At 39.7% G+C, this 26013-nt stretch overlaps 1 non-coding gene across 1 annotated transcript; it reads left to right on the forward strand.

Annotated features, from left to right (window-relative positions):
- The first annotated feature begins 7109 nt into the window (after positions 1-7109).
- Positions 7110-7216, forward strand: LOC131176671 (small nucleolar RNA R71). Its single transcript, XR_009146626.1, has one exon. It is a non-coding gene; the product is annotated as a small nucleolar RNA R71 (small nucleolar RNA).
- The last annotated feature ends 18797 nt before the right edge of the window (positions 7217-26013 follow it).

A 26013-nucleotide genomic window follows, 5' to 3' on the forward strand; every position in this document is an offset into this window, starting at 1 on the left:
TAAAGCATAATCACTTGCATCACACATGATTTCGAATGGTAGCTCCCAATCAGGTGGTTGCATAATAAGTGCTGAGATCAAGGCCTCTTTTATCCTGTTGAAAGAAGCAAGGTAATTTTCATCAAAATCAAAGGAAACATCTTGACTTAATAAATTTGTCAATGGCTTAGCTATTTTGAAAAAATCTTTGATGAATCTTCTATAAAAGTCTGCATGTCCCAAAAAGCTTCACACTTCCTTGACGGATGTTGGTGGTGAAATTTTTTCGATGATCTCAACTTTCGCCTTGTCAACTTCAATTCCTCTTTCTGATATCAGATGACCAAGAACTATGCCTTCTTTTACCATGAAGTGGCATTTTTCCCAATTCAGGATCAGGTTCGATTCTTCATATCTTTGCAATACTTTGGATAAGTTAGCTGAGAAATCATCAAAAGTAGTTCCATAAACGAAAAAATCATCCATAAAAACTTCCATGATATTTTCAATATAATAGGGAAAAATAGCCATCATGCATCTTTGAAAGGTAGCAGGGGCATTACAAAGACCAAAAGGCATTCTTTTATATGCAAAGGTTTCGTAAGGGCAAGTGAATATGGTCTTTTCTTGGTCTTCTGGGTGAATAAGAATTTAAAAGAATCCCAAGTACCATCTAGATAACAGAAGTAGGAGTGTTTAACTAGCCTTTCTAGCATTTGGTTGATGAAAGGGAGGGAAAAATGGTCTTTTCTAGTGGCACTATTCAATTTCCTATAATCTATGCACATGCGCCAACCAGTGATTACCCTAGTAGGGATCAATTCATTGTTTGCATTGTGGATGATAGTTGTCTCACCTTTTTTAGGCACTACATGTACTGGACTAACCCATTTACTATCAGAAATTGGATATATAATACCTGCATCTAATAGTTTTAGAATTTCTTTCTTAACTACTTCTTTCATGTTTGGGTTAAGCCTTTTTTGGTGTTTAATAGTGGGTTTACTGTTTTGCTCCATAGGTATCCTATGCATGCAAACAAGGGATTAATCCCTTTTAGGTCCTCTATTTTTTACCCTATAGCCTTGCTATGGGTCCTAAGTACTCTTAACAATTTTCCCTCTTCTATATCAGACAGGCTAGCATTAATTATAACAAGATATTTAGAGTTTGAGTTCAAAAATGTGTACCTTAGTGAGGAGGGAGAGGTTTAAGTTTTACCTGTTTAGTGTTGTTCTCTGGCTTGCTTTCGGGTTGTTCCTCCTTTAGCTCCTCCACCTCGAAAGCTTGAGCCAAGGGTAGTGGTGGATGAGCTGCTAAATATTGAGCACAAACTGCAACTTCTGTGTTTTCATTATCAGCAGTGTGAGTGTGCAGTAAGCATGCTTCAAGAGAATCTTTAGGATATGCTTTACGTGATTCCTCTTTAACTTGTTTGTCAATCGTATCAATTTTAAAGCATTCATCAGGTTCAATTTTGTGTTTCATCATGTTGAACAAGTTGACTTCCACTTCCTCATCTCCTACCTTGAGAGTTAGCCGCCCATTTTTTACGTCTATGATTGCTCCAGCAGTTGCCAAGAAAGGTCTTCCCAAGATGATAGGGATTTGAACATCCTCTTCCATCTCAAGGACAATAAAGTCAACTAGAATGGAGAATTTGCCCACCTTTATAGGGATGTTCTCAAGTATGCCCACAGAATATTTAATAGACCGATCAGCCAATTACAGTGAAATTGTTGTGGGCTTCAGTTCTCTAATTTCTAGCTTTTGACATATTGATAGAGGCATTAGATTCACACTTGCCCCAAGATCACAAAGGGCCTTGTCTATTTTCTTATCGCCAATGAGACAAGGTATGGAGAAGCTTCCTGGATCTTTCAGCATTGGAGGCAGTTTGTTTTGTAGTATGGCACTGCATTCCTCTGTTAGAGCAATAGTCTCATAGTCTTCCATTTTTCTTTTCTTTAACAGAATTTCCTTAAGGAATTTGGTGTAGGATGGCATCTGAGAAAGCGTTTCAGTGAAGGGAATGTTAATGTAGAGTTTCTGTAAAACTTCTAAAAACTTCCTAAACTGCTTGTCTAATTTGACTTTTTGGAATCTTTGAGGAAAAGGTAGGGGAGGCTGATATGGCTCTGGTAGCTTCTTTTTCTTCCTTACTTCCTCTTCCTGATCCTTCTTAACTTCTTCCTCTTTTTTCCCTGCTTGGCTTTCAGATTTATCAGAGGTTTCCTCTATTGGTTCTTCCTCTAGTTGTTCTAGAATTCTTTCACTCCTCAATGTAACTACCTTACAATGCTCTTTTGGGTTCATCTCTGGTTGACTAGGCAGTTTACCAGTATCTTTGCTTAAAGAACTTGCTTACTGAGCAATTTGATTCTCAAGCATCTTGTTATGGGTAGCAAGTTGGTCCATTCTAGAAGTCAACTGCTTGATCATTTCATTCTATTATTGTTGAGCTACTAGGAGGCCTTCCATCATGGATTCCATGGTCATCTTCAATTCAGGTTATTGAGGTTAAGGAGGTGGTGGTGGCTGTACAAAGTTTTGTCCTCTGTTCTGAAATCCAAGGGGTGCTGGTGGTCTGTACTCTTGCTGTTTGTTCATTGGCTGATTCTAGGAATTTAACCATGAGAAATTCGGGTGATTCCTCCATCTAGGATTGTAAGTATTTGAGTATGGATTGTTGAGCTGCCTCTGGTTGAAGTTCCCTCCGTTGTTCACATAGTTCATTTGTTCTGTGGAGGGTTCATTGAAGTTATTGAATTCTGATGTTGTATATCCTCCTCCTGTAACACCCTCACTGTAGCAATTCCGTACATTCTATTGTTCCAATGACCGGTATCAGTCCGGACAGCTAGAATGTCGGGAAAAATATTTAGACTAGAGTGAGGAGTCATAAATAACTCAAATATTAATAAGAAAAATTTAGGAAAAATTTTAGAAATAAAATACAACCAAGTTAAATGAGCCAGTGCCCTAGCGATGGGTAACCCAGTGGGAAGTTGCAGTTCTTACAACTAAGAGCCCTAGACCTGGGAGAAAATTTATAAAATAATTTTTGGGACCCCAGAGAAGAGTCATTGAGGTTTCTATAGAATTAGAATGCCAAGGAAAGGCTTAGAAAAATTTTCAATCGGTACAGACGATTTTGGCTCAATAAGCCAAACGAAGGGCATTTTGATCATTTTGTCTTCGGAGATGATTTTTGGCCGACTTGTCCAGTTAAGTAAATAATTATTATGACATAAAATGTGAATAAATATTGCTAAAAATTTAATTGAAAATGAGTAGAAAAGAAAAGGAAAGAAAAATGAAAGAAATTAGGAATTATGACATCACATGATGTCATTAAACACTCTCTATCCAATCACAACTTGACAAGCTAATTAAAAGGGATAAAAACTAATTAAAAAGAGACAAAATGAAAAACCAATATGCACTCCCATCTTCATCCTTTGGGCAGCCAAAACGTAGAGAGAGAGAGGAGAGGGTTTCCACCATTGTTTGGTCTTGCAAGCTTGATTTTCCCAAGTTTTTCACTCCAAAATCCTTAGGCCCCTTCACAAAAAATCATTCTTACACCTTGAGGAAGTGTTTGGCTACTAAGAAAATCCAAGAAAGTGAAGGAAAATTTAAGATTGGATGAGGGAAACTTCTGCTCACACAAGGGTTAGTGCCTATTTCTTCTCTTTTTCTTTAGATTTTGTGCTAGTAACATTATTTATGCTAGGAAATTGAGAAAATTGAATAAATATGTGCATATTTGGGCCTTTACAAATTTTGGCAGCTGTATGGGGAAGTAGTTATGAGTATTTTGATGGATTAAAGTGGATTAGAGGTGGTGTTTGAAGTGTATATGTAGAGTGATAATGAATTAGTATGTTTAATTGATGTATATGCATGAATGGACATTTGAAAACTAGGGTTTGAGACATGAAGTTAGGGTTTGCTCATGTAATGGTATATTAACATTGTAATGGTCAATTAGTGACCATTTGAATGTGTGTGAGGAGGAATTGAAGTGAGTAAGGATAATGGAGTTGAGTTTAGGCATGCTGCCCTTGGTGACCTGCAGGACTGGTTGTGAGTCCAGCAGGTTTAGGTAGCCATAAATGGAGTTGTATAGGTTCAATTGGTGCAAGGCCAATTGGACATGAAACTAGACACATAATGGCACAACTTTGGTGAAGAAACCCTGCCCAGAAAACCAAACCAAGTTGACCTAAAAATTGCCCTAATCTGGGAGACTTGCATTTTACTTGGGCAAAATGACCAAATGAACAGTGTTTATTCATTTAGTCATAACTCAATGTAGAAAGGTTCAATTGACCTGAAATTTTACTATAAAATATCTGAGACATAGACCTAAAACTTTCATAGAGAACACAAACTCAAATTCTGAACCTAACCAATTCAAATTACTAGTCCAAGTTAGGACACCAAATCTGGTAGAACCAAATTGCCCGAATTGCAGTGCAGTCATCTCCGCTTATGGTAAAATGACCATAACTTGAGCTACAAAACTCCAAATGGAGTGATTCAAAAAGGGAATTAAAGAAGACACAATAAGAACAACCTTGCTGAAGAAAAGTTAGCCCAGTTTCCACTATAAAATTGTCCAATGGAACAGTAAACTTAGGTAATCAAAACTGAAAATTTAGAAATGCATCTAGGGGACTTTAAATTGCTATTGGCAATTAATACTAGCAAATGTAAAACTCAAAATGTAGGATCTTGATGCAATTAGAATTAACATATCCATTAAGTATGAAAAAGTCAACATTTTGGTTGACTAGTAAGGTAAATAGTAATCAAAATGATTAGCAAACTAAGATGAAGACCTAGAACCAATTCTAAGCTTAAATGCTTAGAATTGTATGACAAATGTGGACCATGCATCCTAGTCAAAATTTTTAAAGGGAAATTAAGGCCATAAATTTGAAATCCATGAAATGTTCATGGATTGCTTGAAACATGAAAAGTAAGTCACCTAATTGATATGAATAGATAGTTAGAGCTTATATGCCCATCATAAATAGAATTCATAAAATGTTAGTAATTCAACTTGAAATATAAAATTTGTAATTACATAAGTAGATTTTTGAAAGTATAAATGAGAAAGGAAAAATGTTTTGAATACAATGATACATGTGAACCATTGTTTTGAATTGTGATCAATATGAATGACATAATGAATAAATAAATGAATCATATTAATGTATGAATGACACATTAGTTCTCATTATTGTTGAAAGGAAAAGTACTTAGAGTACAATGGTAAAAAATGATAATTGATGTGAATTGTGATCATATAAATGATCAAATGAATTTATAAATTATAATTGAAATTTATTATGAAATAATGAAGTCATAAAACACAATATATTAATATTTAATGATATTATGTACCCTTGTATTGCCTAGACATGTGTGTCAAATTGGATAGATTGGCATGCCAATATGGTATTGTTATAGCAGTACTACGAAAGGCTTTATGCCTATATTCATGGCTTTATGCCCGTATTCATGACTTTATGCCCGCATTCATGGCTTTATGCCAACATTCATGGCTTTTATGCCTGATTATGTGTTATCATGGCTTTTTAGCCATAGTGACTGCATACGTGGTTGACATTCTGCGTCCCATGGTATGATAGCCCGAGGCACCGCGGTGTCCAGTGCCAACGACTCGTTATCCAGTTTAGTCAGCCTGTCATAGGTTACTTGGGCAATTTAATTTATTAAAATAATTTACGAATATTAGCAATTAAAAATGCTAAAAAGAAAATAAATGAGTATGATGTTCTGAAATAAATTAGATTAGCACTAAAAATTTGTTTCTTAGAATAGTCGAAAGTAAATGAAATTAGTTCTAAAAAAAAATTTTAATATTACGAAATGATTGTAACAACTTAGAAAGTATCAAGGAAGTGATAAAAAGACTAGTAGGAGAATTATAACTTAATAACATTACAAATGTGACATATATAAGAATATAAGTATAAGTTTAAATTTTAGATTAATCGTATCTGGTACATCATTAATGCAAATTTCATATAAAACCAGTAAAATTCTTGAGTATAGAAAATATGCTCCAATTATTTGTACTTGTTATATTATTTCCTTGTTATATTATTGCACCACTAAGTAGCAATGCTTTGCGCGATGGATTTGTTTCCTTACACAGGTACTAAAGTTAAAGCCCAGCGAATCCCAAACGGAGATTTTGGAGTTCTGATCTGCAGAGTATTCAAGGCTGTCACCTCCTCAGCATTGCATGTAGATAGGGCCCATATAGATTATATTATGTATTTTGTACATTATAATTAGTTATTATTTGTAATGTAAACTATGAATTGTATGTTGAAATATAGATCATGGAACTGTAATTAATTTGTAGATCATGTAAATTATGAAATTATGTAATTATTTTGTAAATTATGCAAGTTAAGGAAATTTGAAAGTTTTGCTTATGTAATTTGAGAATGTTTACATATGAACTGAGTATGAATAGATTTGTACAAATGAGTATGTGAATTACAAGAATTGAATGTGAGATGAATATGATGAGCATGAATGATATTTTTATTGTAAAATATTATTGAAAATTTTCAAGCAAGTGAATAGTGAAATACGTCAAATGATAATAAAATAGGGGAAACTCCGCTGGTTTCTCCGTAGAAAATTAATTGATATTAAATATAATGAGAACAAAATTTTTAAAGAAATAAAGTGAGATAAATTAGGGTGCTCCGGCACCGAATGTAGCACACCTCGCTCGGTTACACTGTAGACGGGTGAGGGGTGTTACACCTCCAAAGTCATTGCAGTGCTAGTTGCTTATGCCAACAGCATTGGCTTGCATTCTGTCAAGTCGCTTCATGACCTGATCAAATTGAGCATTTATCATGCTTAGGACATCCACTTCTAGGATCCCTACTGTTCTCCTTGCGTTTCCTCTTTCATTTGACCACTTGTAGTTATGATATGCGACCCTCTCCAGAAGTTCAAGTGCTTGTGTCACTGTTTTCTCCATTAGGTCACCTTCTGCAGTCGAATCTACTGTGCTCCTTATGGAGGATAGTAGCCCATTATAGAAATTTTGCACTAGAAGCCAATCTTCTAAGCCATGGTGTGGACATTCCCTCTACAAGTCCTCATATCTTTCCCATGCGTCATAGAGTGATTCACCTTCCTTTTATCTACAGGTATTGAGTTCAACCCTCAACTTTGCAATCTTTGCAGGTGGAAAATACCTTACTAGAAAAGCTTGTGAGAGGTCTTCCCAAGTGGTGAATGTTTCAGCTGGTTGAGAAAGTAACCACTTCCTTGCTCTATCTCAAAGGGAAAATGGGAATGCTCTGAGTCTTATAGCTTGATCAGATACTCCATTCATCTTGAATGCATCACATAGGGCAAGAAAGCACTGGAGGTGGTAATGTGGATCTTCTATTGGTGTACCCCCAAGCTGGGTTTATTGAACCATCTGGAGCGATGCTGATTTCAGTTCAAAATTATTAGCTTCCACTGTGGGTCTTGTAATACTGGGTTGGAATCCTTGTATAGATGGAGCTCCATAGTCCCTCAAGAGTATTGGCCTGTTGTTATTGTCAGCCATGATTAGAGTTTCTGGATTCCCTTGATCTTGTTCTTGGTGTCTCCTTTCTCTCCGGATGGCTCTTAGAGTTCTATCTATTTTGGGATCCAAGTCCAAAACTTCTTCCTTTGGCTTTGTTTTGGCCATGCACCAAACCAAATACCTGAGAGAAAATAAAAGAAATAAAACAAATTAAATAAAACTAAACAGTAAATATAAATGCCTAAATCAGCTACCCCGGTAACGATGCCAAAAACTTGTTTGCTAATTTCTCAACTCCGCAAGTGCACAGATCGCTAACAAGTAATAAAGTAGTGAGTGAAGTATCATCCCATGAGGAATTTCATTAGTAAGTACCAAACTACACAGCAGTTGTGACTACTTAGACTATTGAATATGAATGAAGAGTATATTAAACTTATTTTGGATGCTGAAAATAAACGTTGAATAAAACTATCAATTGAAACAATTTCATAATTAAGATTTCACACTGTAATCTTATTATGAATTTTAATCTCATCTATTCATTGGATTGAGGATCGTCACTTTGATAGAAATTAATCCTAAAATATCCTAGGTCCTCTCTCAAGGCACCTAAGGTGTGTTCCAATTAGAGCTAAATCCTACTTTCGTTGGTGTTTAGTCCTAATAAACCCCTTAAGATTTATGATTAATTTTAGAACTCCACAAAGGTCATCAGCCTATCTCTAGGTCAGATTTCCTAAGTTTAAAATCCTGATTTTCTAATATTAATCTTCACCTTTCAGCCCTTCAATTAATATTTGTAATCAATACTAAATGGGTACCAACACATAGCATGCATTAAGATCACAAGAAATCGAATCAAATGGAAAAACTCAAATCCAATAAATAAGACTCAATATTCGTCCATAATAATAATTACAAGTGTTACTCTCCCAATTCCAAAATCAAGGATTTACTCACTCATAGTGAGTTTAACAAACATAATAGAAATAAAATAAAAGAACTTGAACGGTCTTAGAGAAATTGAACAAAAGAACCGATGAGGATTTTCTGCAACCTTGAACTTGTGGAACTCTGGCTGAAGCCTTCCATCTTGTACTGATGATCTACTCTCCAAGATGGCTGTGAAGGATGTGAGTATGAAGATGAGATTAGGTCTGGAATTGAGATTTCTCATCTCAATCTTCAAAACTCAAAAGGAACTCTCTTTGTTTTTTGCGGCTCCTCTCTTTATATTCAATGATCTAGGGTTAGGTTTTTAGAGTCCTCAAAGCATTAGGAGTCTCTTCTCTCTGTTAAAGTTAGGGCTGGAACCAATTCAGAAAACTGACTATCACGTGATACACGACCCGTGTGTCACTACACGACCCAAGGCCATGTAACCTACTAGAGCTTGAATTATTACATCTAATATCAGGATAGGACTTTACACGGGCTTCAGGTAATTACACGGGCCTGGTTACATGGCTCGTGTACTTTTGTACTTCAGGCAAGTCTTCAAGCTTGGCCTAGTAGAGACTTACATGGGTCTTTATATTTTACACGGGGCATGGTACACGGCCCTTGTACTTTAATTCTTCCCTGGCTCTTTGTCTTTCTCCTGGCAGTAAGTTACACGGGTCTGTGGCTTTGATTACACGACCTATGTAAGGTATATCAGCAACATTTCTCAATTCTTTAGCCTTTCCAAGTCTTCTATTCTATTCCTATGCCTTGGAACCTCTTCAAAACAGCTGGAAACATACAAAAAACATAGAATTTAGAGTTTGACAATGGAACTTGCAAAAGTGCACGAAATTGATGATTATGCATGAGATTACTTATCTAAATGCTATGAAATATTATACAAATATACTTAAAAACATCTATATAATACAAGTGTATCAAAACTCATATCCATTACTAGTCAAACTAGATACAGAAATGCTGTTCTTAAAAGTATCAAATACATATAAAATATGATCCAAAAATAAAACATGTTCATTTATATACAAACTTATGGCTAATGCTGCAACACTTGCTCCATTGCCAATCTGTAGTCTAACATCTTCTCCCTCCAAGCTTTCATTACTTGCTAATTCCTACATATCAAAACATATGTGAAAATTTGTATCAATATCCAAAGCCTAAACTGTACATAAACTATGAGTATTACCAGAATCTAAATGATAAGAAAGGATATACCTTTAGAAGACTTATCCTTCTTACTCGTTAAAGAGTCTAAATGATCTAGGTAATCACTTACTCATTAGAGAATATGGGTTTTAAGTGATGACCTAATTATATAATGTGATGTTATGAAAGAATGAAATAACAATATGATTTTTCTCTAAAAGGTGCCGCCACCCAAGAGGCTCTCTTCCTCTCTTCTTCTTCATCTCTCATCAATTCAACGAGAGTTGCCCATATTCTTTTGAATTAAAATTGTTAGAAATGTTAATAGTATGCCCTACAGCATATCATTTAGTATGTATCTTGTACATGTTTTTATTAATAAAAGGCATTTTCACTTTTCTGTTTACATAATATATTTATGTGTAATAGAAAAGGTACATTGATATTTTGTTAGAAATTCTATTCTTAAGTTGTTAAGAACATGAGTGACAGTATTTCTAATACAAAGTATCATAAATAGGTTCACAATCGAGGATACTTCACAATAATGACATGACTTATCCAGAAAGATTGTATTCATGTTTGTTCCCAAGTTATTTATATGAGATATAAATTGTAATACCCCTATTTGTATAACCTGGTATATTTCATCGTCTTGACATTGTTGGTCCGAATAGCTTAAGGGATTAGAACCACACTTAAGACAACTAGATAAGCCATAAACACAAATAATTGGTAATTGTCAATTAGTTAAGTATAAATAAGAAAAACAGAACATAAGAGGTTAAATGAGCCGAGAATCACAACGATGGGTGACCTTCTCGGGAATGACTGCGAAGTCGATTTAAACTCAAATTTCGAACCGTAAAATATGACGCTGCGGTCCTTAGAACCCTTATGAACACAGTGGAAAAGAGAAAATCACGAAAAAGAACTGTTAAGCCAGTCAAATAATTAGGTCAGGGAGCCGGAAGAAATATTGAATTATTCACAAACCAGGATGAACCAGCGATGGGCAATTTGGTTAATTGACCCCAAGAGTTGACTCCTAACCTAACTGTCAAATAAAATCGAAGAAAAGAAAATTTCAAAATCGAGAATTAAATTAAAGAACTAATAAAAAAATAAATAGAAAAAAAAAAGAAAAAAGAAAATGAAAAGGTTAAAAAGGTGATGACATCATGCATGACATCATGCATGATGTCATAAAAATAATAATTAATATATTTAATTAATTAGATTTTTGGTCTTCCTAAAGACATAAAAACAAAAAAAAAAAGAAAAAAAAAAGATAAAAGGTCTTCTTCAAGCCGCCCTCACTCTCCCTCTCATCTCCATTAAAATACCTCCATTGAAGCTTGTATCCAAGCTTTGAAATCCTTACTAAACTTCAACTTCTCCCATAATTGCTTCATAAAAACTTGTTCTAGTCACTTGAGAAGGAGATTGGTCATCAAAGAAAGAAGAAAAAAAAAGGAAAGCTTAAAGACACCTAACAAGGTTAGTTATTTAAGATGCAAAATTAGTTTATTTGTTGTGTTTTTAGCTTGATTAACTTGTAAATAAACTTAAAATGAAATGAAAAAAAATCATTGAGGGACTAAGCTGAAATTTAGCCAGCATGTGTATGGGGGTTTATTGCATGATTTGAATGGTTTGAATGGGTATATGAACTTTAATTAGTTGAATGGTTATAATTAAAGGTTTTGAAAGTAGCTAAATGCAAGAGTTTGTGAATTAGGGTTTTGGACATTAGGGTTTAGAGACCAAAAATGTGAGAAACTTGTAAATGATGTTTTGGACCTAATTTGAAGTGAGAAATGGTCATTTGTGACCAAATGAAGTGTGTAGGAATGGTTGGAGTCAAGGCCAAATTCGGATTGAGTGTGGTCATACTGCTGGCAGCATGACCAAGTCAACTTTGAAGGACTAAAAATGAAAATTTACAAGTCCAATTGGTATGAGACCAATTCGGAATGAAAATAGACACTAAATGACACAATTTTCATTTAGGAAGCATACCTAAAAAGTGACCAAAACCTAGTGAACAAATTGACCAAACTTGAAAAATCACAGTCTGCCTCTGTACAAACTGACCAAATGAACAGTGTTTGTTCATTTGGTCATAACTTGAGCTAAGCAGGTCAAAATGACCTGAATTTTACCAGTGGTTATATGAGATATAGATCTAAAACTTTCATGAAGAACACAAACCCAAATTATGCCATTAACCAAGTCATTTGGCCACCCCAATTTGGTGACCTAAAACTGCCAACACAAAAAAATTGCCCAGAATTCTGGGTTGAGTCCAATCCAGCAGCTGTCGACACCATATTTTGGCCAATCCCCAGAATTAATAAACTTTGAAACCGATCCCCAGTACTAAGTCTCCCTTTGACAGCTAACCACATTTCTGATCTCTCTTTGTTAGATAACCACATTTCTGATCTCTCCTCACAAGGAATTGAATCAATGCTAAGTCCTCACATCAGTCAAAGCCTTACCGGTCTATTAAATCACTCACCGATCTCTCAAACCCATTGTCGAATCTCCTGACCAGTTAAGTATATTCCTGATCTTTGTTGAGAAACGAAATTGAACTGACACTAGATCTTTGTTACCATTTTTGTTGCCAATCTCCCTTTCAAAAGTTTAAGAATAATCAAAGGTTCCATTCCGATTTAATGATAATCCCGATGTTAAATGTTCAAGCCAAATTTCTAATTTTAATCAAGTCCCGTTTAGCGTTGGTTCCCTACCGTTCTCATGCTCATTGTGTTTTCCGATCTCTCACACTTAGGTTAATAATCACTTTCAGTTATTTCAACATACTCAGATAATCAAGTGTTTAATAATTTAGAAATGTTCCGATCACAACCATTCATCAAACAAAAGAGGCATTCCATTTCATTTCATTTCAAAATTTGTACAAGTTATTCAGTTGGAGGATCACCCCCAGCCTGATCTACATTTTGTCCGTCTTCTCCCTCACCCTCAGCCTCCTCCTCACTATCCTCACCCTCGCCTCCGGGAGCCTGGTCGGCCATCCAAGAGAAGTCCTCCTCTGGGTAACGCTTCTGGAGCTCGGCCAAGAGATCCTTGTGAGCATTCACATAAGCACCGGCTATTCCTGTCACCATCTCTTCATCTTTTGTCTTAAGCTCCTCAGTAAGGTGAGCGACCCGAGCAGCTTCGTTGGCCCAGAGCGCCTGGACTTCTCCAAGAGCACAATCCTTTTCAGCCAGAACATGAACCTGTTCGGACAGCTTATCCTCATAGTACTTCATACACCCCTCAATTTGAGATATGTAATCCTGAGCGGATGAGAGTTGGGATCGGAGGGATGCCACTTCTTGACTCTTCTTCTCGACCTCCTTACCCAAAGTGAGCCTTTTCCTGACTATGTGCTGGTTCACAGCACTCTACATTCAGACTCATGGATCGAGTCAGAATGTCGTCGAGATTGTCCGGAGACAGTCGATCCCGATCCTCCCGAAGGCAGATGGAAGACCCCAAGACTTTGGCAAAACCTGGGTTCTCCCGAACAGTCCGTTTTTTCTCCAGGGAAGCAATCAGCACTTGAGCGCCACGAGGAGGGGGCCTCGCAGAAGGTTGAGAAGGACCCCCTTCTGTGCTTGGAGCAACTGGAGGAAGTGGAGGCGGCTCTTCTCGTCGAAGAGGAGATCGGACACCGCGATCGGCGGTCCCAAGGTCGAGGCGCCTCTTTGTATCTCCTGTGTTCATGGTCGGGTTTTTGAAGCAGCCCAACGCTTCATCTCTTTTATCTTCCGAAATCTCTCTTCTTTCTTCCGCTTCTTGGAACCCTCACCACCCGCCATACCTGCACAAAGAAGAGGTCAGTGAGATCGCTAAGGTCCTGAGATCTGAGATGTAGAAAGTACCAATGCCGAGGTTAGAGAGCGGAAGCTCGCGATCTTGGCCAGTGATCACCAGATAGTCCAATGATGCAAATTTCTAATCACCGCATCTAAACAGAGAACTTCTCCCTAGCCGCTTGATCTTTCGGGCCCATCACCACGGCTCCTCTTCCCTATTCAGAGCGAGATGCTTCAATCAAGGGCCCCGTGCCACCAACACGGAAGCCCTCAAAGCAGTTCAGATTTTTGCTACTCAGAATGAAGAAGCAGTTCTTCCAATTCTTAAGGGAGAAGGGCAGATCGGTAAAGAGCCCACAATGAGGCTTCGCCTGAAAGAACCAGTGCTCATCGTCCTTTCGGCTAGTTAGCCTATGCAGTTCGGCAAACACCTTAGCCGTAGGACTGATTCCTTTAGCTCGGCACAGGCCTCGGAAGGCTACTAAGATCTGCCACGAGTTAGGGTGAATTTGGGCAATGCACACTCGGTGAAATTTTAAGACCTCTTTGAAGAAGTCGTCCAGAGGGAACCGAAGACGGGCCTTTAATTGTTCTTCGTAGACCATAATCATATCGTTTTCTTCGAAGAAGTGATCGGCACGAAGATCGCCGTGGCATTTAATTAGCTCGTACGAGTCAGGCCGAACGTTGTATTCTTGGCTGAACGACTGCAGATCGGTTTCTTGAAGGACCGATGGCAGCTCGTCCAAAGGGAGGTTCTCTCTCCCTGAAGAAGGCGCATGCCTTGATAATGTCGCTTGTCCCAGAGCTGGAACGGAGACCCTAGGAGGTTCAGGTTGCGCGCTTGGCCCGACTACCTCTACCTCATCGAACGACCATGAAAACTGAATAGAAGGAGGGCTCGTAGCTCTCTGACCTTCGGCACCGCTCATTTTCAAAGGAAATAAAGATTTTAAACTAAAAAGAAAGATCAAAGCCCCATCGAGTCCGATCGTGTCGGAGGAACTTGAGAAAATGAGAGGATTTCTGGTTGTTCGCGAGACCGAAATGACATAAGAGAGCGAATGGCTGGCCCTCCTCTATTTATACTCATCCAAGCATTTAATGCTCACTGCCCTAGGCGGCGATCGGTTAATCTGGATTCGCCAAATTGCTCGACATTTCCCAAGAATATTCTAGATACCTCACAAAGAGGTCGGCTAGGTAAGGATCGACGGATTAAAAGGGATACTTTGAATTGCAGATCGGATAAGTGTCATTCAGGTAAAGAACCAGATCGGATAATCACATTAGAGATCGGAAAATAATCAATACAATAATAATAAGATGATAATCGACAAAATGAAGTCTTTATTTTCAAAAGATCGGATTACATCATTTGGGCGATCTCTAGGGATCGGATTACATTAAAATTGGATTACATCATTTCTGTGATCTCTAGAGATCGGATTACATTGAAAACAAAATACATCATTTGGGCGATCTCTAGGGACCGAATGTCACATTGTGATCGATCCAAAGGGGTGTCACTAACCGTAATCGAGGCGCTCATTTAACACCCAATGTGGTGAGAAGTCGAATAAACTTGGAAGAGCAACCGCCAAGAGTCGGGAACATCAACAATTTGCTCACCAAAATCGGTTCTCCGATTATGCCGCTTGAACGACTCGAGATCGGCACAACCGAGGTCCGCAATCCAGACGGTTAATTGATTCGCCTTCACCATCATCGATAAGGTCATCACGATTATTCGATCACTGGTCATGAGTTTTAGTCGGGAATAAAAGGTCCATCAAAAGATCAAAACCACAATCTCGCGAACAACGGTTTAACGATCATTTAATAACTAGAATAGGAAAGTAAAGAAGAAAAGAGGAAAATCGGATGGAGAAAGTTTTTGGGTCGTGGGTATATATAGGGGAAATCAAGCATTTATTGCTTAGCGTAAAACAAAGCGACGCTTCTGGAATCGAGGAATTAATGCTTTGACCGACCGGCCCGTTAAGGGAAGTATTGGAATAATAGAGATCGGAAGAGGGGAGATCAGTATGAAAGATCAGAGAAGGACCATGTTAAGAAGGTCGGAAAGGAAGAGAGAGCAGAAAACGAAAGGGCGCCACCGCCACCATAATCGTGAGCCGAGGTAGTTAAAGCATTGCCAGTAAAATCTCAACCGCACGCCCCGACCGCCCACATTTCTCGACATGTGTACGTCAGATCAAGATCAGACATCCTAATCTCCACCGTTGATCCAAATTGTAAGGACGAGCCCAGAGCCCTTGGATCAAAGAAGAAGATGACAAAACCAGTGCCTTTCACTTCTAGCCCTTGGATTGCCCCGGACAAGAGAATTTGGGGCCATCAGATTAGAGGAGGAAGAAGACAAATATTCTGAAATGGATCTCGCCACTGCTCGATTTTCTTTAATTCTTGAGCTTAGGATTATGTCCCTTGAAATCTTGACCCTCCATCTCCTTAGGATAGATCCCGACCCTTCAAGGAGAACACCGGTCCCTATAAATACTGCATGAAAAACTGTTCAAGGGACGGAAAAAAGATAGAAAAAGGCAGTGATCATAGTGGAAGAACTCTGAAACTTAATTCAGTTCGTTACTCTGCTATTTTAGCTTTCATAAGAAAAACTTTGGAAACCAGTTTTCTGAAGTGTTTTCTTGCAAAGGGATTTTTGAATACCAAATTCTTCATTTTCAAATTGCTCATTATCCTGTGACACTCTCACCTTTTGTCTTTGTTATCTTCTATTTCCATTCATATTGTCCAAGTTCAACTCCATTCAAGATTGGTTATTTTGACTGTTTACATTTTAACAAAGAATCCTTCATTTCGAGAGTAACCTTAGTCCTCCAAATTATCAACTCGCAAATCTGTTACATTATGTGATTCCATAGTTAGTTTATTAGATTCGACTCCTACAGTGAGTGCTATATCGTTATTTTATCAAATGTTCTTCTTTATTCACGTATTTCATTTATTCTTTTTGTTTGTAATTTTCACCAAGTTTATACTTTATTTTAAACACTGAGGCGTCATTCTCGAGTTTACTTCTTTGTTAATCAGTTTATTCTTTGATTTATCTTCATTACTTCTTAGCACAGAGTTCTGGTCCCGACAAATAGAGAAGTAACTAAACAAAATGTAGGTAACGGCAACTTAAAAGTCCTTTTATAATGATAAAAGGTCTAAATAATAAGACAGGAAATGGTGAAGCCAAATCACGAGGACAATTCCATAGGTCATTAGGCGAGATGTCATAAGACAAAATGGAACCAAACCTTGGATAACTAAATAGAATAGATCGGGCATTAATAAGTATTGGTAAGGCGACCACATGGGAGGTCGGTACATTCAGTCTAGTATCCCCCGTCTAGTCACAAGGTATCAATTAGCTAAAAGAAGCCTTATCCCCAGCACCTTTGAATGCCAGAATCCTTAGCTTTAAGACATGTAGCTGACATTAAGATTCGGAGATCTAAAAGTCCCTTTCGTGCCCTGTTAATTTAAAAGAGATCAGAGGAGAGCTCTTATCCGATTCTCAACTTAAAATTCCAATAGACATTTAAAAGAGATCGGAGGAGAGTTCTTATCCGATTCTCAGCTCAAAATTTTTAATAAGTACTTAAAAGAGATCGGAGGAGAGTTCTTATCCGTTTCTCGATCTAAAATTTCCATAAACATTTAAAAGGAGATCGGAGGAGAGTTCTTATCCGATCTTCGAGCTAAAATTTTAATAAATACTTAAAGGAGATCGGAGGAGGGTTCTTATCCGATCTCCAATCAGAATTTTAATAAATATTTAAAAGAGATCGGAGGAGAGTTCTTATCCGATTCTCACACCAAATTTTAACCTGTGCGCAAAAATAATCCCAAAACCCAAAATGATATGCGACGTCAATTCACTGAGGTTGTCTCATTTACTTATGTATCTGGGTAATCCAAATTTAGTGAAAAATCAAATATTCCTTTGGTCAAAAGGATTAACATTCCCATTCAAGCCCTCCTAACTAATGCAAAGTTAAATCTACTTACCCTTATTAAGGGACGAGGCGGGGTGCCTAACACCTTCCCCACCCGTTTATGGACCCCGAACCTAGAATCTCTGCCTTGAAGTGGTTTCATTTCAATTTATCTTCATAAACGGTTTTCTTTAATTTCCCTCAAAATTAAAGTGGCGACTCCTCACTCTTTCCCACTTCGGTGAGGGTTCGTTCAGGCAACCGCAAAATACCTTGCGACAGCTTGGCGACTCCACTGGGGACTCTTGAGATTTAACCCCGGTCTAGAGGTCCAAAAGTAGATTTAATTTTTCAATCAAATTATAGTTAGGTGGGCTCACCCGGCAATATTTTATGTGTTAATTTTTGTCTATTCCTACTAACTGTTCCGCTTGTTTTGCTTGTTTTGCTTGTTTTATTCCCTACAGTGCCCTCCGTTTCAAAAAAAAGGAAAAAGGAAAAATGGGAAGAATAAAATCCCCCTGAAATGGGAAGAGGTAAAGGTGTCCCTGCACACACTGAACACTCACACGATGTCCTCACACACTTCGGCCCTATACCCGGGCTTTCTTACCCTTTTAGGAAAGTAGGAGGGGGTCATGTAGAGGTACCTGTGGGTTTTACCCCGTTAGTATCCATGAAGGCTTCTGCTCAAATTGAAACTCGTTCTACCCACTGTGATACTCGTGGAATTTTCCCGATAATATCATGGTTATAGAATGGGGCTCTCATCACATGAGGGGCAATTTGGGAACCTGTGGCTTTTAGAAAATTAGACCTTGAGCTAAACTATCACAATAGCTGAAAGCCGTAGTAAGCTATCTTATAAGATAGAACTATCCAATTAGGTAGCACTCATCCGGTATCAGGAATCTCCCTATGTTAGGACAAAAGGGACATACTTACTCTTACCCTATTCTGTTTATTTTACTTTGTTCTTACTTTTAAGGGTAATCTTGAATTATATCGTTAAGAAAACCTGCACATTTTCCTACTTTGATAAATGTGTGGGTACCACTCTGCCAACAATATAATACAAGATTACCTGAATTTATCCTGCTAACGAGTTTTTCCGCAGGCATCACCAAACCAAAAGTCTGTAAAAAGGATAGGCATCATTTTTATCATGGCATCCTCGAGTCAGTCGGCAGAAGAAGTTCATAATGCTAAACTTTGGTCCAAATCAACTCATACTCCAGTACCCCCGCAAAATGATGTTTCCAAGGCACATGCTAGCTTACTACCTTCATGGGATCTGAATAAAATTGAGGTCAGAATGAACAGCCTCGAGGGTCTGTCTAATGGTTGGAGGTCGCTTCCTGATCAGGTCAAGGCACGATTTGAAAAGAAGTACGGGAAGATTGCAACCCTTATGCGAGTCAAGGTCCAAATCCCGGCATTAAAGGCCATGTCGCGCTTGGAGTCCTAAGTACGGTATTCTCTTTCAATGACATTGATACGCCTCCCACTATGGAAGAATATCAGGCATTACTAGAGATTCTTTATTCAACACAGAATCGGATCTATCTACACCTTGAGCATAGGCAGACCTGGAAACAATTAACACATTTGTTGGGTATTCCTTCGGAGGAGGCAAAGTCAAAAGAAACTGTCAAAGGGAACACGCATGGATGGTACTGGACCTACCTCGAGAAGCGGTTAGATCAATACCTCCAAGAGAAACGGTGGGATCAAGCTCGTGAGCACTCGCATTAGGAATCTATGGCCTGATTTTGTTCCTGCCCATTAGGAATCATAACTCGCAAAGACGGTGGAAGTATTCTAGGCGAGAAAGGTAGGAGGTCAATCCGATACCGCAATTCTTGCGGAGACCTTATTAACCCTTACCTACTGCAGAAAACAGGGCAAAGGGTCCATTAAGTGTTGTTCTCAATTGTTATATCTCTGGATTATCAGTCACATATGTCCTGTGGAGACAAAGGGATTGACTTGATACCTTGACCAGCCTCCCATTGAGAAGATGACCTGGTTAGTAATCAGTCCGAAGAATGAACAGCAGTGGCGGGAACAGATTTTGAGTTTCAATAGCCATGATTATTGTTGGAGGAAGTCAGGTGCCGTGCCAATCCGCTTTGATCAACACGGAGGTAATCGGTGTCCCTAATCGGAGTAACCGGATACACAAGTTACACTCCTGCATTGGTAATGAGGCAGTTTGGCTCAACACAGTCCAGAATCGACATTGAAGAATATCACCAAGGTCATTTCTACCATGAGCTCAAGGAAGAGGAAGGGTTGAAAATGGCTCGCAGATCCTGGGAAAACATCTCTCTGATGGAAAGGTCGCCTAAAGGTCCAAGTGCCACACGCGATTATCTTGAATGGAGGGCTGGCAGGGACCGAGAACACTCAATCAGAGAATTCAAGACAATGACTTCGCCGGAACGTCCTATTAGAAGAAGCTGATAGCCATTTGATAAACTCACTACAAAAGGCAAACACCGAAAACTCGCAACTGCAAGAACAAATAAAACAGTTGGAGGACAAACAGCAGATTCTCAAGAGGAAAGTAAGAAGGCTCAGGGAAGAGGCAAGGGCCGAAAAGATGGGTTTTGAAGAGCAAGAGATACGGTGGGAAAAGGAAAAAAACTCTCTCTACGCTGTAATGAAAGAAGTAGAAGCACATAATAATAAGATTCAGGAAAAAACGAAATACCAAGAGATACTCATTGAAGAGTATAAACAAGAAAACAAAAAGAAGAAGCTCGAATTGAAAGAACAGGCATTACTCATTAACGACATTCTGAAAGAGTGTGCTGAGGAAAGGGAAGAGAAGGAAAAACAAGCTGCTCTCTATCAAGAGCTGAAAAAGAACGTTGACTAGCTGGAGAGAACAATAGCACAGGGAAAACAAGAGCTATTACCTGAATCCGAGTATGCTCTGAAAGCATTCAACCCTGCCAAACAAGAAGAAAGGATATATGAGTATCTCAGAAAATGCCATCTCATTATAAAGAACCTCCCAGAGCCTAGACCGATGTAAAGAATACGGTGTACGAATTATTCAGTTAATGAAATGATTTTTGGACCATTGTTTAGCAAATTTGTGAATGAATAATATGACTCCCGTAAGAACTTCCTCGCTAGGGTTATGTGAAAAATTGAGTGCGCTATATGGACAAGTGTCATAAATGCGCATTCAATCCAGTCATTCACGGTCAGACTATCGAACGATGCCATGATAAAGTTAATGCAATCATCCTTTCGCAGATTTCATTCTGGCTCCCAAACGCCACTGTATCCTTCGTCCAAACCAGGACTTTTAGTTTTTTTTTTTACAAAATTTGAAATTCATTAAAAACCTTTTTTTCCCTACAGGAAATCAACATTGCTTCAAACAAGGCAAGTCTGACCAAGCACACGGTACAACCCAAGCGAGTGTACTTAACAAGGTCCCGAACAAAGAAGATAATGGAAGATCAGGAACAAGTACGTAACCTACAAGGGCAAGTTTCCGAATTGAAAGATCGTGTCTCGTAACTTATGAGACTGATGAGGGAAATGTCCTGCAATAAACATGCTTCGTAACCAAACTTACCATTACCTCCACCACCACCTACAACAAATGATCCGCACTAAGCTTCAACTTCTTTTACCTTTCAATACCTATTCCGACCGACAATCACCACTAACTGCTACCATGAATAATGACCTACCTTACTCTCATTACCCAACCGCTTCAAACACCGATCCATACCCTTCAATTCTAATCCTCAAGTTCACTCCACCCTTCATCTCCCACTGGGAGCATTTCATGCAAAGGGGAGGAGAAAATAAGACGAGAGAAAACGAGAAACTATCCGCTTTAGAAGAGAGATTGAGAGCGATAGAGGGGTCAATATGTATGGCTCAATTGATGTGGCATCACTTAGATTGGTTCCCAATGTGGTGGTGCCACCCAAGTTCAAGGTCCCCGATTTCACAAGTACACTGGGAATTGCACCCCGTATTCACTTGGCCACCTATATCGCCAAGATGTCCGCTTCGACAGAGGACGGCAGCATCACTGGTCCACTTCTTTCATGAGAGCCTCCGGGCAGCTTTGAGGTGGTGTATTCTGGGCTTGGACAGAGCAAGCTACGGTCCCGAAGGATTTAGCCGATGCCTTCCTAAGACAAGATAAATTTAATCGTGATGTGGCCCCCACAAGGAGAGATCTTCAAAACTCGTGCAGAGGGACAGGAAGGCTTCAAGGAGTATGCCCAGAGATGGAGAGAAAAGGCGGTAAGTACACCCTCCAGGATCGACAATGAGTCAGGCTCTGTTCATCGAGACTCTGAAAGCTCCCTACTTCAACTTGATGATTGGAAACAATTTTAACAGCTTCTTTGACATCATCCAGGCCGGTGAAAGAATAAAGGCCAACTTAAGAATGGGGCGACTGTAGGAGTTGGCTGAGAATCCTGCAAAGAAGACTGCCAATTTTGGCAAGAAAAAAGAGGGTGATGTGCATTCCGTCACCCGGCAGAATAATTACTCCCCACTCCTCCAAAATAACTACCGGCCATATCCTTTTCATGGCCAAACCATCGCAAACATTCCGCCTCCTTTTCCTAATTATCCACACCCACGCCCACAATATCCCCCACCTACAAATTACCAACCAAGACCACCTCCTCCTCCTGCTCAACCAAGACCACCACAAAACAACCCTAGACTCCCAAGAAACCCTGATCCACCTCTTCTCCTCCCACTCAGTGAAATATACCGATACCTTGTCGATATAAACCAAATTGTACCAGTTCCCCTAGACCCAATTCAGCCTCCATATCCCAGGTGGTATGATGCCACCGCCTGCTGTGAATATCATGGAGGAGCACAAGGGCATTCAATCGATAATCATGGGCACTCAGAGGGAGAGTGCACGCTTTAATCCGAAATGGGTGGTTGAAGATTGACGGAAATGGTTCCCTCCCTAATGTTACCTCAAACCCATTGCCCAACCATAATGCGGGTAATGGAGTAAATATGATAGAGCCAGATGGAGAGAGATTGGCACCAGAGGTGGATGAGTTAGTTCCTCACTTTGAGGAAATTTTTGCCATGGCAATGAGTGAAGGTTATCTTTTCTCTCAGATATCCGAATCAGGAAAAGGCACGGGATGTCCTTACCATGGAGGGGCAGGTGATCATGAGTTACAAGACTGTGCGGGATTCCGTCGAGAGGTACAGAATTTGCTGTCCCTCAAAATTTTAAGATGCCAAAGGAGATCAAAAGTGGAGGGCGAAGTAAACACCGCCAGGTTTGGCCAAAATACAATTATCCCCAACCCTAAATTAACCTACTTTGTCCCCAATCCCCCAGTAGCCTCACCGCCAGTAACGGTTATCCGAGCCCCATCTCAGCCTCGCTACTAACACTCCACGCCATACCTTGGAACTATAATTTCCAAGTCTTCACCCAAGGAGCGCTACAAGACATCGCCTCCTAATCTTGCCTCACCTCCAGACCACCAAAACCATGTTTTACTCCTCATGAGCATTTTAGAATGACTTATGCCGACCTACCACCAGATACTCCCGAACTAATCCTCAACCCGTCACTACCACAAAATCCTCCTCGCTTGAGCAAGAAGTCGAGTTCAGAACTCAAAGTGGGAGGTGTTACATGAACGAAGAGAAAGAAAAGAGGAAAGGGAAAGTAAAAATGGGAGAGTCACTAAAGAATACGTAAGAGGAGGTTGAGAAGGCAGAGGAAGTAGAGCTCACGGACATAAAGAAGAGGAAGAGTTGCTGCTCCAAATAATGAAACAGAGTGAGTATAATGTAGTGGAGCAATTGAGAAAGACACCTGCCCGAATTTCACTCATATCACTGATCCTGAGCTCAGAAGTCCACCGACAAGCCTTGCAGAGAATCCTGGATCAGGCCTATGTAAACCCCGACATCACACCGGCGCTTTGAAAAGATAGTAGGGCAAATCCAAGCATCCAGCTTTGTTACTTTCTAAGACGAGATAGACCTCGCGCTTTAAGGCACAATAAAGCTCTACACGTGATGTTGAAATGTAAGGGTTGTATAGTAGCCAAGGTACTTATTGACAACGGATCCGCTCTCAATGTACTGCCTAGTGCTACCTTGGCTAGGTTGCCAGTTGACCAATCAGATATACGTCAAAGTGATATGGTAGTAAGAGCCTTTGACGGTACAAGAAGAGAAGTCCTGGGGGATATTGACTTACCACTTCAAATCGGTGCATGTACCTTCAACGCCACATTCCGTGATGAATATTGAGCCGCCTACACTATGTTGTTGGGGAGGCCGTGGATCCATTTCGCAAATGTCGCTCCTTCAACTTTGCATCGTAAAATAAAGTACATCATGGACGGCAAAATCATCACGGTGAAAGGAGAAGAAGCCATATTAGTCACCAAGCCACAATCACTTCCCTATGTAGAAGCTTCAAGAGTCATTGGAAAGTTCTTTCCGTGCCCTCGAATTACAAGACACCGGAAGGAGGGGGCTATGGCTATGGTGGCCAAAGTAATGTCAAGGAATGGGTATCAAGAGGGCAAAGGCTTGGGGACCGCTTTGCAAGGAATCGTGGAACCAATATCATCGCCATCCGTAAGGTAGGCCGCTAGGATTGGGTTATGAGGAGGACGCCTTATGGATGGGCGATTCGATGAGGAATAGACTTCGGATCGCAGGTTTGACCAAAAATGGGAAAAAGGGAGGTAGTCCCGCGATCACGATGTCTTCACTAAACCGGCCATCGAAATCCGGCAGAGGTTGAAGAATCACCGATGAACCATCCATTGACGCCATCCACCTAGATTCCTTGTATGAGGCTCGTCTCGCCAATAGCCGAGGGGCAAGAGTTGGACAACCGGACGGCAGAGGACATCCTGCACTCAATTTCGAGTAAAGTACCTTTGGTTATCTACACTTGATCATTTTGTCCATGGTGGCAAGTGTAACGTTGTAAATGGATCCTTTTCTTATGACATAAATTTTTAATGAATTAATAGCGCATTTGTTTCCAAATCCTTTTATGCCCTTCATTTGAATTCCATCTTTATAATATATTCTATTTTCGCTCATTCAGACCTTTCATCTAACACCTAATAATCCAATAGACTCAGAGATTCCTCCGTTAATTTTGAAATCCCCATAATCGCCATTACTTCAAGTGATTCTGAGGTGGAGCTCACAGAGGAAAGCAATGAAAACGATGAACCTTCCCTCGTGCCTTATGAAGATGAAACACGCGCCATAAACTTAGGCATGGAAGAAGTAAAGAGGGAACTTAAGGTTGTGGAGAGTGAGGAATTGGGAGATATGATCACTTGCTCAGAGAATTCCCGGACGTATTTTCCTCGGAGCTATGATGATATGGTTGGTTTGGACCCCAGATAGTGGCGCACAAAATTCCCTAATTCCGTGGACAATCCTGCAAAGCGTAGCTAAGAAGAATGAATCCCGACACACTGCTCAAGGTTAGGGATGAGGTCAAGAAACAGTACGACGCTGGGTTCATAGAAGTAGTTAAATATCCCCAATGGATAGCTAACGTTGTCCCGTGAATGAAGAAGAACGGAGAGTTAGGTGTGTGTTGATTACAGGATCTTAATAAAGCAAGTCTAAAAGATGATTTCCTCTCCCCACATTGATGTGTTAGTAGACAATGTCATGGATTGGGCAGTGTGCTCATGCATTGATGGGGCATCTGGTACAATCAAATCCCAATGGATGAGGAAGACAAAGAGAAAACCGCTTTATCACTCAATGAGGAGTATTTTGTTATCGGTCATGCCCTTCGGTCAAGAATGTCGGTGCCACCTATCGCGCTTATGGTCACATTATTCCACGATATGATGCATAAAGAAGTGGAGGTGTACGTGGATGATATGATCATCAAATCCCGGGAGAAGAAAGCCATGTGCAGGTGCTGAGGAAAGTATTTGAGAGACTCAGAAATATCGCTTGAAATCAACCCCGCCAAATGCATATTCGAGCTAGGTCGTGGAAATTGTTGGGATTCATAGTGAGCGAAAAGGGAATAGAGGTAGATCCGCATAAGGTTCGAGCTATTCAAGAGATGCCACCCCAAGAATGTAAAGGAGGTGCGTAGTTTCGGGAAAGTTGAACTACATCTCGAGATTTATTTCCAATCTCACCTCTAAGGCCGAGCCTATCTTTAGACTTCTTTGGAAAAATAACACCACCCAATGGGATTCATTGTCAAGAGGCTTTGAGACAATCAAGCAAGATCTCACAAACCCACTCAGTTGGTTCCTCCCGTGGGGGAGGCCTCGATCCTCGTATATGGCAGTCCAATGTAACTCGATGGGATGTGTTTGGGACAACATGACGACACCGGCCGAAAGAGAGGGCTATCTATTACCGAGTAAAAGTTCAATGATTGTGAGTCAAGGTACTCTTTCTTAGAAAAGACTTGTCACAAGCTAGCTCGACAAAGAACCGCCTCAAGCACTACATGTTGAATCACAAGACATGG

Source organism: Hevea brasiliensis, unplaced genomic scaffold (genome assembly GCF_030052815.1).
Source record: "Hevea brasiliensis isolate MT/VB/25A 57/8 unplaced genomic scaffold, ASM3005281v1 Scaf217, whole genome shotgun sequence".
NCBI lineage: Eukaryota > Viridiplantae > Streptophyta > Magnoliopsida > Malpighiales > Euphorbiaceae > Hevea > Hevea brasiliensis.